This window comes from Thermobia domestica, chromosome 7 (genome assembly GCF_964235325.1).
Source record: "Thermobia domestica chromosome 7, izTheDome1.hap1.1, whole genome shotgun sequence".
Classification (NCBI taxonomy): domain Eukaryota; kingdom Metazoa; phylum Arthropoda; class Insecta; order Zygentoma; family Lepismatidae; genus Thermobia; species Thermobia domestica.
The window spans coordinates 156,813,998-156,830,974 of NC_137460.1; the positions used below are offsets into that span (position 1 = coordinate 156,813,998).

General features: G+C 32.9%; 1 protein-coding gene across 2 annotated transcripts in view; it reads left to right on the forward strand.

The window, feature by feature from the left end:
- Pxn (Peroxidasin) overlaps positions 1-16,977 on the forward strand; it is an 899,909-nt gene that overhangs the window by 384,191 nt on the left and 498,741 nt on the right. For both annotated transcript variants that reach the window (XM_081765474.1, XM_081765473.1), the window contains exon 2: positions 5,672-5,743. The gene's annotated coding sequence lies outside the window, so the exon portion shown is untranslated. The remainder of the gene's footprint in view (positions 1-5,671; positions 5,744-16,977) is intronic.

The window sequence follows — 16,977 nt, forward strand, 5'->3', positions numbered from 1 at the left end:
AATAATAATAATAATAATAATAATCTTTATTTCAGTCCGTGAACAGCTTTTTGGCAAAAATACAGCACGTGGTAGCAGAAGACTACATTGAGATGGAATAATAATTTAATGATAATATTAGTAATAATAATCAATAAGAAAACAGTAAAAAGATGAGTATTAATACAAAACACAAAGTCGATAAAAGTCAGTAAAGAAGAAATAATTATTGTCAAAATTACCAAGCTCTCTTTCTATCTAAAACAACGAAAATCTAAGAACAACAGTCTTAAAATTACACTTAGCTTAATGTTTCCAAACATCATTGCTTAAAACTATCAGTCAGATTTCATAAAATTTCCACTTTCTTAATACAGTAAGTCTAAAATGTACTTAAAGAATCTGTCAATGTTTTTAAAATATGCCATTTCCAGTTCAGAGAAACTAAAATCGTGTTATTTCTTATGTTTTGACTGGGTACTTTAAAACCTATGTTTCGTAAACAGTATTCACTGATATGAACTTTATCTAGTATTTTGTGCATGCATACTCTGTCTAAATTTTTTCTTCTATTCATTAGATTCTCCAAACCCCAATAATCATTCCAATGTTGTTGTTATTATTATTATTAATAATAATATTATTATTATTATTATTATTAATAATAATAATAATAATAATAATAATAATAATACTTTCTTCTTCTGCTGCTTGAAGAAAGGTATATTTTATTTAATATTCATCAGAAGTTGGTACTGGTATATATATATATATATATATATATATATATATATATATATATATAATACAAAGATAAAAATAGACCTACTTATACCAATTAATAGATATTATTAAGCCGAAATAATTATATGGATGAGTGTAAATCCTTGTGCGTAGCGTAGTTTTCAAGAAAAATAATTTCCCTTCTAAACATAAAAATTGATGAAGTACGATAACCAGTTCACTTAGTATTAAGATAAAGCTGATACTAAAGTATACATTAATCGAAGTTTTCATTAGGACATTATAGCAAGAAGACGATATACAGTATGGTTAACATTATAATCAACTATTAAGCCTACTTTTTTTTTTCTTAAACTAAAATATTTTCCAAAGATAAGACGAATATGAATCGTCAGATGACATCAGTCGGAGCAAAATGATGTGCTTTTATTGGTAAACACTAATACTTAGTTCTCAAGAAAATCGACAAAGAGTATTTTTATGGCGTTCAAAAATACGTTGTACGTTGTGAATCTGGTGTAGTTGGTCGATTTTATCCTGCTGGAATACATTATTTATTTGTTACTGTACTCTTCATTTACGTTAAAAAAAAAGTCTTACACCAAAACATATCCTGGATAACCCCTGTGCTCCATAAATGACTATAAAGTTCCATTTAGCACACTGGAAACTGTTGTTTTAACCCCTAATCATTTATTTTTATTCATTTTAATTTTACAAAATATATGTCAGGTTCCACCATCGCATCAATAGGTAGTAATACATGTGACACAGTGTTCTTTAATATTAAACTGAAAATAATTTCAGTGGTAATAGATCTCAAAGAGGTAATCAGACTTTGTGTTTACAGAATTTGTGTTGCAACAGCACTCAAAGTAGAATTCAGTCTGTGTGTAAGATTTGTGGGTTAAATATATTAAATGAAATGAAACATTTAAGTTTTCCGTTCCATGGTTATGCCGGCTAGGCTAAGGGAGACGGTGATGGTGGGAAATGAAATGATGGAATGAAGAAAGTGGGACAAAACGGGAGAACCCCGAGAAAACCCATGCACACTGTGTTTGTCCACCACAAAGCTCATTTGGCGCGAATTGGGATCGAACCAAAGATCCCATGCACCAGAGGTGAACGCTCTACCACTGAGCCACCGCGGCCTCCGGGTTAAATATATGCGTAGGATTAAGACAGTAATATGTTACTTTATATTGCAAAGTGTTTGACATATCATAAACTTAAGGTTACCATATACAATATTATAAATTGCAATGAAATGTTAAGATAATAAATAAGAAAAAAAATGTTTTTGTGTTCTATTTTAGGACGCTTACTTTCTACGCCTGTTCGACAGGCATATACTTAAGATAAGTTTAAAGGAAAGAAATCATCGATAGATGGCAGCACGTATACAATTCTCTTTCCAATGTATTTTGTACGGAGTGAGAGTATTCAGAATAGTTGAATCAACTTCAAGAGATGAACTATTCAGACTTTACCTAAAAACAAATTGAATCAATAATGAAAGCATAAGCCGTACACTTTTGTAATTGTTTTTGATTCCTGACAGAGTTCTATTATTTGAAAACATGCTCCTAAAGATTAAAATTTAATAATCCGTAAAATGAACAAAATATAATTATTGAAAACTGTACGAATTAGTCTTTGATTATCTACTCAAATTGCATTTGGACAAACTTGAAATATTGTCACTTTCTACTAGATACATTGGAAACATGATGCCATCTGTTGGCAACGATCAAACCTACTTGAAAGTTTATTTACTCACTTTAATTGTGTGTTGTTTTGTGTTTAATTTCCAACCTCCAACATTTTTGAAGATTTGAACTGTTCCCACGATAGTTGTTGCAAAGGCGACAAAGATGATTTCATATAATAGCTATATAAGAATCGTCATATATGGTCAAAGTGGTTTAATTATTATTAGTTTATTTATGTTTGATACAGATCTATGTCCGCTTTACATTGGAACAAGATAACAAAGTACATAACAAAAACAAAAACATTACATTATATATATATATATATATATATATATATATATATATATATATGGAGACTTTAGGTTGTTTCTAAAAGGATTTTCAGATTCAAAAATATCAACGTCTGACGATAAACTATTAGTCTATACCAGCGTTTCCCAACCGGTGTGCCGCGAGGAAATCAAAACAAATTATTAATTCTATAAGAATCAAATTGCAAGGCATAGGGGAAAATGTATATTTGTATTTCACATTACTATGAACATCTACTATAAATCTACAATTTTAAGGTTCATACTGTGTTACTTTTCTGTACATTTTTAATGTTGTGAAACGTATTTATCATTATCATGACCATTATTGCTTCTTTATTATTGCAGACTATTTCGTAACTTGAAATTTTAACATATCATTCACTAAATTCAACAAAGCAAATATGCATACAAATTACCTACATTTGTGTTTTAAAAGTATAGGAGATTTGTTTATTTATTCGTTATTTAGTGATCTTTCCTCTTAGTTAAAGGTTAGATACAGTTTTCGAAAGAGAAAGTGGATTTTTAAAAACTCAAGTCCTATATTTCATTGCAATTGTTTTCTATTTTAAAATTAGAATGAAAAATAAGCATAATGATTTACCACGGGGGGAAATCAGTGATCGAGCTTTCTTCTCTGTAAAGAAATCAGTAATCACATAAAAATATCACGGTATTTTATATTTACAAATGATATTAGTAATAACTTTATATATATATATATATATATATATATATATATATATATATATATATATATATATATATATATATATATATATATATATAATATGGGTGTGCCGCGAGAATTCAAGTTACACCTATAGTGTGCCGCAAGTAGGAGGAGGTTGGGAAACGCTGGTCTATACAATGATGCCGGCCGGAAATATGAAGAACGTTGTATGATTGCTGGGTGTTATCATATGTTAGTAACGTATGACTGCGAGAAAGACGAGAAGGTGCACGAAAATTGAGAACAAAAATCAACAAAAAGCAAGTCTGCCACCATGCTCCGAGTAAATGGAGTCTGTATATTAAGTTTGGTTAGGAGCTGTGTTTTAGACTACGCACTGGAGAGACTCTTTGTTTAACAATGGCAAGAAAAAAAGTTAAGAACAGAATCAAAACGGGGTAGGTTTGAAGCACAGGCCATGTCGGTCAGCAATATTCAATTTTAGGAGATACAAAAACATTTAAGAAAATACTGAGTGATTTGAGATCGCGAATTTCAGTAAATCTGTAAAGAATAACCAGTATTCTCATAACACTCTTCATAGTAACAATGATGTTATCAGCGAATGTAAATTTCTCATCGAATACTTCTCCGAGGTCTTTATGTGTCACAACTCTTTTGATAGGGCTGTTATTAATACAATATCTGTGATTTTTTTTTCTTCAAAGAAATACTAAGATTGAAACATTTTTGAGGATTCAGTTTTACATTCCAAGTCACACACCAGTTAGTAAGTTTAGTAAAAATTTGTTGAAGTTGTAGGACATTGTCTATGGAAGGGATTTATGGAAAATTTTACAATCGTCAGCAAAGAGAAGAATGTTCGTAGATGATAAAGAAAGAAAGGAAGAGAGATAATCTATGTAAAGACGAAATAGCAGTGATCCTACACAACCCTGGGGAACCTCAGAGAGAATAAGTTGAATTAATTTTGAATTTAACGTCTCTCAGTATCGAGGTTATATGAGACGGGACCTACTGATTAACATGGAATCCGAACCACATGAGCTGCCGCCAACCCCAGAAAGAACTGGGACAAATTTAGATTAAGCATCTGGCAGAACAACACGTTGCATATGATCTGTAAGACAATCCTTGAGCAGAGACAGGAGTATTGTCATGAAGATTAAATCTGGTGGATAACTTGTAAAGAAGCAGATGGATGGCAATTTTATCGAAAGCTCTTGAGAAATCTAAGAAAAAATATATATATATATATTACATCCAGTTGTGAAGTTTCTGAAACACAATTTATAGCATGAATACGAAATTGTGATGGGTTGGTAAGGTGATCTCTGTTGCAGGAAGCCATGATGTGCAATATTCAAATAAGGGGCTGTGAACTTGTAAAGTCTGTTCTTTATGATTTTCTCGCAAAGAATTGACAACGGAGAAAGAAGAGTAATGAGTCTGTAGGAACATACGTCAATTTTAATCTTGAAGATTATGGGCAGAAACATAGACAACGAAAATTAATCTGGATATTTAGCATTTTTTTTTCACACGATGTGAAAATTATCTGGCAATAAACGGTTCAGATAACCATTAGATATTGTATACCTATGCTGCATTGTATAATGCGCTAAAGAATCGTGTATATCACATGCTTATGTTTAACATAAAGCTGTTGGAATGAAAGAGAGAACGATTTAAATAAATACTTCCAAATGTTAGAATGGCTATAAGTAGCTTACTGTAATAAATCTCATTACTATAAAAAATCAATAGAGCACAATAATAGAGCATTTTAAACAGAAACCTATATTTTGGTATTTGTTCAGTTACATAATTTCTCGGTGGAATGTAGGATTTTTAATTTTGCATCATTTGTTTCATGAGTGTATTTCCATCTTGAGCTATGAACCAATTCAATTAACACACAAATAATTAAAGTGACGATTATATGTCATCATGAAGTTATAATGACACATTGCAGCTTGAAGTGATACGTCCTAAATTTCTTTTATTGTATATAACAGTATTTTCTAAATTGTAATTGGTAATTCTAAGTTTTTCAGAATTTAATATTTTATTCTTTTTTAAAAGTAAAACGAGAAAGAAAATCAAAGCGTGAACTCTATTTTGAATGGTTCTTAGTGTTTATTGATTTAAAGAAATGTGTTTAAACGGATAAAATATTTTTTCAATAGACTAATGTATATATTTTTTGTTTATTCTTTCAGGGACTTGAGATTCAATAGGATTAAAGAGATACCGCCAAATACATTTAAGGATTTGAAACATTTGAACACACTGTAAGTACATATTTTTTAATTTTCTTTCGCTCCGTCTCATTCTTTCTTTTAAGAAACATTCTCTATCCTGTCATTGGTGCAATTACGTGTAATAAAGATTTATTATACTGCTATTCTTGTTCTATCTTGTTTTCATATTGTCAGGAGAGAAAGTCTGTAAGAAATAATGGCAAAAAATAAAGTAAAATAAGAAACAGAAGAAGAAGACAGAAATAAGATAAATGAAAACATGCTTAGACACGATAAACAAGTCGAAACGAGCCTCTGCCTACTAGAAATGGTTGTCTCTCCCACATGTATCATCTTGAATTATAATCCTGTTTCCAATAAATTCCTCTTGATACCAAACGTTTCATGCCTTGCATAATAAAATGAACTTTAGCATCGCTTAGATTCGAGTGGCCATTCATTTGCTAGCCATGTACATTTGATTTTTAGAAGATGAAAGTTGATATATCATCTTTATTTTGAACAGGAAAATAAAAGTTTCAAGTACGTATGTACATGCTGTATGTATGATGAATCAAATGTTTAATATTTTAATCACCTTGTGTAACTGTTAGTATATATACTATATGTTGTTAAGATAAATTACAGGTAACCAAGTTCAGTCTCTAATTCTAGAATAGTATTTTGCTCCAAAAATTTATCTTTCAAGTGTTGAAAGTTCGTTTTCTTTTTCTCGTAAACATGTGAAACAAATCACAATTTTATCATATATATATATATATATATACAGGGTGGTTCAGTAATGTTGGACAGCCCTGAATAAATCGGAAACCAGAAGAGATATTAGCAAGAGTGTGGTGGATCCATATACTTGTGGAAGGGGGACGTCTTGTGAGGTACCACACAATGTTACCAGGTCAACAGTGTTGCCAACTCAGTACAAAGTTGTATTTTTTTAAATGGAACATATAGAAGTTTATGCCATCAAAATAATTAGTACAGAATGTGAATACCAACAAGCGAAACCGCACCTGTCAGTGTTGCCAAATAACGAAGTTATAAAGCTTCAAAGATCAAGAAATTAAAGTGTCCGTAGAGCAAAACTAGCAAAAAGACAAGAAAAATAATACTACGGAATGAAAAGGAGTAACCGAAAGAGTAAACCAAAGAACGCACAGCATCCAGTGAGTAACAGGGTTGCCACAGTAAAGGGGGAAAAAATTGAAAATTTTGCAGTTTCTATAGGAGGAAAAGTGCCCATATGACATAATGTTGGAAACACCACAGAAAGTCTATGTAAGATTCAGGAATCCTAATAGCGTTTGTTCGAAAGCGATATCTCTAACCGTTTTCGAGATACACCAAAGGTGTGCGGGGTTTGCAACACTGCATAATTGATTTGACGATTAGACCCGTGTAGTTCTTACATTTTGTTGGGCGTATCATTTTCATTACTCGTTCCTGTAGTTTGGAGAGCGAGGGAATTATTATGCAGTGTTGCAAACTCCGCACACCTTTGGTGTATCTCGCAAACGGTTAGAGATATTGATTTCGAACAAACGCTATTAGGATTCCTGAATCTTACATGAACTTTGTATGGTGTTTCCAGCATTATGTCATATGGGCAATTTTCCTCCTATAGCAACGGCAAAATTTTCAATTTTTTCCCCCTTTGCTGTGGCAACCCTGTTACTCACTGGATGCTGTGCGTTCTTTGGTTTACTCTTTCGGTTACTCCTTTTCATTCCGTAGTATTATTTTTCTTGCCTTTTTGCTAGTTTTGCTCTACGGACACTTTAATTTCTTGATCTTTGAAGCTTTATAACTTCGTTATTTGGCAACACTGACAGGTGCGGTTTCACTTGTTGGTTTTCACATTCTGTACTAATTCTTTTGATTGCATAAACTTCTATATGTTCCATTTAAAAAAATACAACTTTGTACTGAGCTGGCAACACTGTTGACATGGTAACATTGTGTGGTACCTCAAAAGACGTCCCCCTTTCACAAGTATCTGGATCCACCAAACTCTTGCTAATATCTCTTCTGGTTTTCGATTTATTCAGGGCTGTCCAACATTACTGAACCACCCTGTATATATTTAAATTTATAACGTGGTGACTCAACTATATGTGTTTACTTCTGACATTAAAACTGTTTCTGTAATATTTTTATGTAGAAAGTATTTTAACTATGGTAGAGTGTATTATAAATTTGTCACTTAACAAAATGTATCAGAAATGTTCTTTAGGACTATCTAAAAACGTGTTTTCAAAATATTTTAAAATGCGCATGTACCCACCACCAAACACCATGGAGATACATCTTTATTTTTGGGTGAAATTGCTTTTAGTGATGTTATTAAGCCTCAATAAGTATTCTTTCGAAGTTCTACTTTTTATTTCGGTTCTACCTTATGGGGTTTCTTAATTCGCTATATTTCGACAACTGTTAGGTGTACCAAATAAGAATCTTCGGTAAATATGTGTTTGGAGTGTTCTTTGCAATTATATAAAAATATAGTAATTTTATGTACTCTATAGTATTTCCAAACTTAATGTGGAATATCCACTTATTTTTACATAATAATTAATGCAGGGTTATCATTATGCATACCAAGTAGATTTCTTTCTTTCTTTCTTTTTCTGTTTTCATTTCGAAATTCGTCGTTTCCTTTTAACTTCTGTTTTCCATAAATGATATGCCCTATCTATGACGGTGAAATTCTTGGTATTTGGAATTTTGTTGTAGATTAGTGTTGCCTAGGAGACGAGACCACACAAAAAAGTAATGTTCTCTCGTCTCGTTTTATAAATTTATGTACAAAATGTATGCCGTGATTCTTTTTGTTAGTTCCATGTAGAAATTATGAAAATCTTCCACGGCACAAGCGATTCACTTAGGGCGTGGTATAACAACATTTAAACCCTATTTCTTTTTTTTATTGGAGTCGATTGGGTAAAGACTTATCTCTAAATGTTGATAAATGCTCTTCACTGTGCGTCGTACAATAGCTTTATCAATTTAGTTTTGTAGTATAAACCATGTAACACTAAAACAGTGTTTGAGATTGAAGACTTGGTTGAACTATTGTTGCCCACGATATTATAAAATTTCTTGTTTTCGCCTTGATCCTCGTCTCGTGGACAACATTGTTGTGGATAGTCTATAGAAATTTTATATTAGCTTTAATGGGAAGAGAGAATTCATAAACAACGAAAAATAGTTAATAGTAACGCAATATGTTAAAAAAAAAAAAAAAACAGAAATATACAGAAATAAACTGCAGAAGAACATGAAAATGTTAAATAAAAGTAGTGAGAGGGAAGTACAAGAGTTGGATACAGAGGCGGCTTTTGGGGCGGGCGAACCGGGTCGTTGTCCGGGGCCCCGCGCAGAGAAGGGCCCCGCACATTAATTGAAGTATTTGCAACATCGCATATTTTAATTTAAAAAAAATATATCAGAGAAAATATATAAAATATAACACAAACTTAATAAATAATATGTACTAATAATTGTAGATAGTACTAAAATTTAAGTTATTTTGCACAGCTAAAACTAAAACTGTACAGAAATTATCTAATAAGCTTACAAAGAGTATATAGATCAATATTCTAAGCGAACAGTTTGTTTTTTGTGTATTAGATAGTATGCATTTGTAGAATGTTTTATTGAGATTTATAACAACAGACGGGTCAACTTGTATAGCTTTAGTACTTTATTCAACATTTACCATGCGAAACGTATGTGCGAGAAGAAAATACAATGTTCTTTAGTGGTGTACAATTATCTTTTCTTCGATCTAAAGGTAGGCAATAGTGATGTGAAGTCGGATTACAACAAAAAGAACTTTCGGTTTAATTGTTGGTATATATATATATATATATATATATATATATATATATATATATATATATATAAACTCCAAAATGTTTCGGTTTGGAAATTTTAATTGGAATGAATGCGAAGCCTGAAATGAAAGTTCGTAGATATTTTGGTTTATTGTGTGTGACTAGTTTAGAAACATGACTTCTCATGATCGGGATGTCGGTAGAAAATTTGGATCAGGAAGTACCAAAAGAAAAAATGAAAGAAGAAAGGAGGTAGAAGAACAAGAATTTTGGATCATTCTCCAAATATTTAAAAACTGAAAATCAAGTAAAGAAAAGAGTGTTAGTGTGTGAATCCATTGGTAAAACTGAGTGTGAACATACAATGACAGTTGAACTAGAAGCGGGACCCAGCAGCAGAGTTGAGGTACTACAGTTTGTGGAATAATCGCGTTCGTCCTCATCCGCAATTTCGCACCCATCAGCGAAGTCACCAACAAATCAAAGTGTCCGTGAAGTGTGTAATGAAAATGTGGAGAATGACCCAGGATTATGGCCATAGCAATTGAGTGATAAGGAGTATGTAAGGGCCCTATTCGAGTGAAAGTAGATGTGTTTCCCGTGAATGAAAATGGACGGCGTTTTAGCGAATTTCACCATATTAGAATTTTAAGAAGTGGTGAGGAACAGGACAGGCGTTAGATTATATTTTGCTTTGGAATAAATATTGTTTACTGTTTTGCATGTCATTTGTTTTCTTATGTAAGTACAAGTTTCGGTTCTTATAGGGGAATGAATGATTGGAAGTATCGTGGTGATTATGTGAAATCTCACGAAACGAGTAAGACTCTCAAAGAGTGTGTATTGAAATGTTTAGATTTAGAAAAGGACTTAAACTCACAACAACTATCGACACCATGCTTCAGATTCAAATTGAAGCAGAAAAGCAGCGCTGGAAAGAAAGTTTGGCAAGGTTGCTCACAATCGTGCAGTATTTAGCATGCAAAGAGAAACTGGGTTCAGATTCCAGTGGTAATTTTTTGGACTTGGTCAAGTTGATAGCTTTATTTGATAGATTTATTTGATCCTGTGAGATCATTTGCAACAAGCGATAAACAAGAAATTTAAGGACAATTAGCCTGGAAATAATAGCAGATGAACTTATACAACTGCTTGCAATCAACGTCAAAGCTGAAATTGTGAAGAAAGTGATGAAGAGTAAGTACTATTCATTAATTGCTGACTGCACTCGAGATGTCGCTCGTGTTTAACAGCTTTCACTGATACTGCGTTTTATTAACAAAACCACAGGAACACTTTGTGTGCTTTATAGTTTCCACCGAAATTGAACAACTGAGACTATTATTGCAAAGGCGCAAACATGCATGGAGAAAAAAAGCGGCGTGCAAAGAAGAATTCTCAATGTAAATCTTTCTTTTTTCTTTTTTTCTTTTTTTATTTTGGTACCCTAAGGAAGTTACAATTGGAACTTGGTGTTGGGAGACGTAGAAAGTTCTTGTACACGTACTAAGCTCTTCTTTCGAACTCTACAGAGACTGTATACAATTTTTCTGGCTCAAGTGAAGGATGGTCTATTCTTAAAGAACAAGTCCAAATTTCTTTGAAACCTCTCTCAGAAATAAGGTGGGAATGCAAAGTAGAATCCATCAAAGCAGTCAGATACCAGCTTCACTGTGGGTGCGATGCAGTGGAAAGTTTGTTTGAGAGAAGTACGGACTGTGTATTGGTCAGTGAGTGCCAGTCACTAGAAGCAGAGATAACAACTTACGAATTTGTTATCTATTTGTAATGTAGTACGAGCTCCTTACAATGAATAATGTCATCAGTAAAGTGTGGCAAGATGAGAAAATGAACTTCGATGTGACAAAGAAGCACTTGGAAGTGTTTCTGAAATGGCTTTAAGATTACCGGGAAAGTGGCTTTCAGATAACTCTGCTAACAGCGAGAGAAGTCGCAGAAGAGGTGGGAATTGAAACCATTTTCAAGATTGTCAGAAAAAGAAAGAAAAATAAAGAATTCTCTTACAAAGCTGAGGACAAGGACCGAGATCTTTCTGCAGAAGACTGCTTCAAAATAGAATACTTCTATGTAATTGTTGATATGGTCCGACGAAGCTGTGAACTATGATTCGAAGCTCTGAAGAAACATGGACACACATTTGGTTTTTATACCAGGTTAAAAATTTGATTGACATGAGCAACGAACTCCTAATCAAGTGCTGCAAGAGCTTTGAACAAACATCAAACTCCGAAGAAGAAAGTGACATAGATGGACTGGAACTGTATGAAGAGCTGAAAATGTTCTCACGAGCCTTTGATGGCAAAAATAACCTATTATCAGTGCTTAAATATATAAGTAAAAAGAAATTAGAGGAAATCTACCCTAATGTAGACATTGTTTTACGAATACTATGCACAATATCTGTTACCATTGCATCCGCAGAGAGGAACTTTTCAAGACTAAAACTCATAAAAAACATACCTCAAGAACACCATGCCCCAACAGAGACTGACCGCTCTCGCCCTTCTCTTCATCGAAAATGACGTGGCTTCTTCTTTAGACTATTATGCTTTGATAGAAGAATTCAGTTAACTGAAAAGTCGCAAAGCTGTTTTTTAAAGTATGCATTATAGTTTCCTGTGTTTTATTTTAGAGCAGTATGTACTTCAATTAATCTTACAACAACAGTTTGTTTTATGCAAAAGCTTAGAAAGTATGATTGCGCGAGTGTCCCCAATCTAAATAGTAGGGCCCCACAGCGCCAACTCGCCCAGGGCCCCGCAAGAACAAAGGCTGCCTCTGGTTGGATATATGCTAGTGATGAGACTGGATGACATTGGAGGATACAATTCAGAAACGATTAGAAGTGAACAGTTATATAAAAGTATTTTTAAAGTTTTTATTTCTTTGAACAATATAAGAATAAGTAAGCAAAAATGTCTAGAATGTATGTTACAGTTGAAAATGTCTCAGTCTAACTGGCTGGTGCGGTACAGACCAACTGAAAAGTTGTATAGAGGTGACTTTCTCTTTATGTTTAGTTCTATGTTTTTCATTTTGTAATTTTCTTATTCCTTTTTTTTTAAGAAAAAAACCTTACTTTTAAACGAGTAAATAATGATAATGTGGTGCATAGTGTCTTTATGTTAGTATTAGTTGATCAAGCTACTCTTTAGGAACTACTACCGTGAGTTACCCGCTTCGCTGTTTTACAATAAGAAAAATTAGACATATGTTCCGTTAGTGAATCACTTTTCGCTATTATTGAAGCACTTTCAAATCGATAGAAACAAATAAAATATAATGAAAAATTAGAAGTAATAAGTAATGTATATAAATAAAAATTAAATACTGCTATTGTGGGCTAAATTTGGATTTAAACGGCATCGGAAGTGTCATTGTTCATCTCAGTGACCCCGGAAACTATGGATTCGACACTAATAACGGTCATTTTTAAGTATCTCCCCCTTCCTCCTACCCTAAGTTGCACCGTCAAAGGGAAATGTTGAAAAACCATCCCAGGCCTTGAACCTCATCTATGTGGAAAATTTGATGGAGATCAGTCGGGTGGTTCAAGAGTTAAGTCACAAACGTAGTCATTTTCATTTATATATATTTATATAGATAGATAACTTAATAACAAGTAAGAACAATAATACGAGGAAAATCAAATTATTCGTGGACATCATGAACGACGTATAGATTGAAGAATGTGGGGTACGTAAATGATAACAATAAAAGATGTCATTATTGGGATGGTTGACACGTGTGTAATCGTGATCAGATGTAAGGAATTATAGTGATACCAAATCCTACGGGTCCTAGCATCTGTGTCTACTGTGATAATAGATGGAGGTACAGTTAAATGAATCTCAGAACAAGATTTGCACCCGAATATTAGATCTTGTCTTACTTGTTACCAGTACTTGTAAAAGTCAGTCATTAGTAGCGATATGGCATGCATTATGTCAGGACAAACAATACAGAAATGCAAATCTGTTTTAACTCTCACCCTTTCTCTTTTATTTCCACGCCTCATTATACATACTGAATCTGTGATACTAAATACTCCACCTTGAATTATTATACACTCATAGGATTAGCACACTTCTGATCTGAAATAATATGCCGTTTTATGTTTAATGAATTGTCTCCGTTAAGCACAGCATAAGACCCAAAACATTCTCTTGTAAGGCAAAAAAGTGCGGCGCGACCTTTGAATTAATACAGTGAGATGTTTTTCCAATCATTTCTATATAGAGAACTGCTGATGTTTTCTAGATGATGTGTAATAGATGGAAACATATTGTGGTCATTTAGCAGTCAAAAATATTCAGTCATCCCAGTGGTGCGATTCCTGTAGTTCTTATTTTCGCTAAGGAGCGAAAAGTATCAGAGCAATTGGAGTATCACATTCTCCATATCATATGTAGTTATCACATCGGAGTTTTAGTTCTAATTCTATTGTATCGAGTTTTTCGTTATTAAGTTTAAGCAAATATAGATTTGCAACATTTATTAAAATAACAACGAATACGTCTGTTGCGGAGACAAGTTACATTTACTTGTTTATAAAATACTAATAATTAATAATGTTTTCAATAAACATTAATAATTCCATTTATTAATATATAAATCAGGATACATGGTAATATTTGTTACAATGTAAATAAATGTATTTGCTGTGAAATGAAGTGGAAAGCAACCTGTAATTAATATTATTGTTTCTTCTAATTAACAATAACAATTACGTTTGTTAGCATTTCAATTACAAACATATTTGACCTCCTTTACTATTAATTATTAATGTTACTGCTTCTAACAAACGGTAGTAATTAACATTTACGATTATTTCAGTTAAAAATGTTTTAACTCTGTTACAAAACATAAAGACTATCTGAAAATTAGTAAAATTCTAGTACTTTCAGTAAGCGATAATTTTACTAATTATTACACTCTTCCCCGCTGGTCTAGTGGTTAGTACAAAAGCCTTTCGTGCCTGGGTTTCCTGGGTTTTATTCCTGGTAAGAGACTATCGAAATTTGGATGCATTACAGTGGGTCAAATTTCACCTTAAATAGTAGATCCCTGTCTCATACAGCCTCCATACTGATAAGAGATGCTAAACTTCAACAAACAAGAACATTAATTATTATTTCCTTATCTAATATAAATAAAATAAATAGTATGTTTGTGTGTCTGTCTGTGTGCGGCCTGGAGACCAGACGACTGGACCCAGAGTTACCAAATTTGAGTCACGGTTACCTTGGTCCAGGCCTCAGACTAAGACGAAGCGGTTTATTTATTTATTTATTTATTTATTATTTCGAACCAGGGGCTTCTCGGGGAGGAGTTTACCGGGACCGGCCTTGGAGACCAGACAAGTTTACCGAGAGTTACGAAATTTTGGTCACGGATACCTTGGTCCAGGCCCCAGAACCCAGACCAAGGCGAAGCGTTTTTTTTTTTTTTTTTTAATTCGAACCAGGGGATCTCAGGGGAGCGTTTACCTGGACATGTAAAAGTAATCCAAAATGACCGATATTAGTGTCAAATCCATAGTTTTCGCGGTCGCTGAAATGAATAGTGATACTCCCACAGACGTTGACTTCCAAATACAGCCCCATGCGAAGAATATTCAGCTAGTAATTATATATATGATCATTTATACCATATTTGTTGAAATAAACATAGGCGGTGCCAGGATTTTGGTAATGTGGGTGCAGGCTGCGAAGGGATAAGACATAGTAAAAATATTATGATACGCAAGAAAAAGTTTTATGTAGTATACATATTAAAAAAAAAACTTCATACATGAATACACGTGTATGTAAGTTATTGATTTATTAAGAAATTCTTCTGTTGAATGGAACCATGGCTTCAAATTCTTCAATGACATCTTCAATCTATGCTCACTGAAATCGACTTTCCAAATAGTAAAATATATTTACCTCTGATGTCGGAAAGTAATTTTGGCCCTTGTGCTTCAAAAAATAATTGTGACTCACCCTGAACTTTTATTGGCATAACTCTGCCCGTATTCTTTCCTGCCTTCTAACTGAAACAGTCCAAGTTCTATAAAGGTTTTTCCATTACTTTTTTCCCGCTAAAATAAAATAACTTTTTAAACCTGTAGTAGCTTTTGAGAAGCATCCATCGCCATCGTCAGAAGTTCTTTTTCCCTGGGCTTCGCTTTTATCCTCTGTCAATTGCTTCTCCCTATTAAACGACGATTTACCAGTAGTTCCGCTTGAAGCTGAAGAAGTGGTTTCTATTTACCCCCTGTAAAGTTCCCTGTTGTTTTGATATAAACATTTGAAGGGCAAATTAGCATGCCGACATACCATACATACAATAACAACTCAACTGTTATTACATCGCACTGTTCGACGAAGACACTCTGCCAATATAGCCTAACATTGTTGCCAGAACGCTCTGCATTACTGAGCCTTAAGATCTCAAAAATAATCCCTAAGTTTTACTTTAAAAGAATAGAAAAAAACACTGTATGATAGCAAGTAACTTATGAGTCACTCAAATAGAAGAAACAATACAAGAATTTAGCACGTACTATATTTTTAAAATCAATATCAGTACATATTATTGCTTGTAATAAACGACAATAACAATTGTATTGATTATTATTTTAATAAGTAGATAATGTAGATAATAAGTAAATCAAATGTGATGTTTTAATTTAGTAATGAAAATGAAGAGTAGATAAATAGGAAAATAATTTTAAAATTATTTTTAGGGTTTGTAACACTAATTGTAACACCGTTTATGAAGATTGCTTTGAAATCATTTATTCAAATCTTCATCGTATTATTATTAGTGTATTGTTACTGCTTGTTGGAAAGTACCATTGTTATTAATTCTTTTCTGTATGAAAACACTTTTAAAAATCTTAAGAGGAAGAGGACCCTGCCCTGTTATTTATGGATAGCGGAAGCAGTAAATTTCTGTCTCAAGATGAGAATTATTTGCTTTTTATTAAAATGACGATTGTATTTAAACGAATTGTAAATTACTGCTATTTGTTACTGCCAAAGAAAAGAAAAATGTATTTCATTACGTTCCTTGTTTGCTACTCTGAAAGAAAAATAAAAGTATTAAAATCATAATGAAGCAATACACGACCATTTCTTTAGAGAAATTACCAACATAAGGGTGGGTAATCCAAGTGTGGGCGTGCAGCGCCTTTTTCCTAATTGTGGTAATGATTTTCCAAACTCACTTCTATAGTACTGATGTGAAGCATAAGGGTGGGAATGAAGTTCTTAAGATATACACGCCCTCTTGAATACAGAACATTTGTAAGTAACAAGCTGTTGAGAAGTAAAAGAGAAAAATTATACATTATGTATTATATTCTACTTGAGCCAAGAAATTCATCTTACATGATTACTTTAAATGGCTCTAACTTTCACA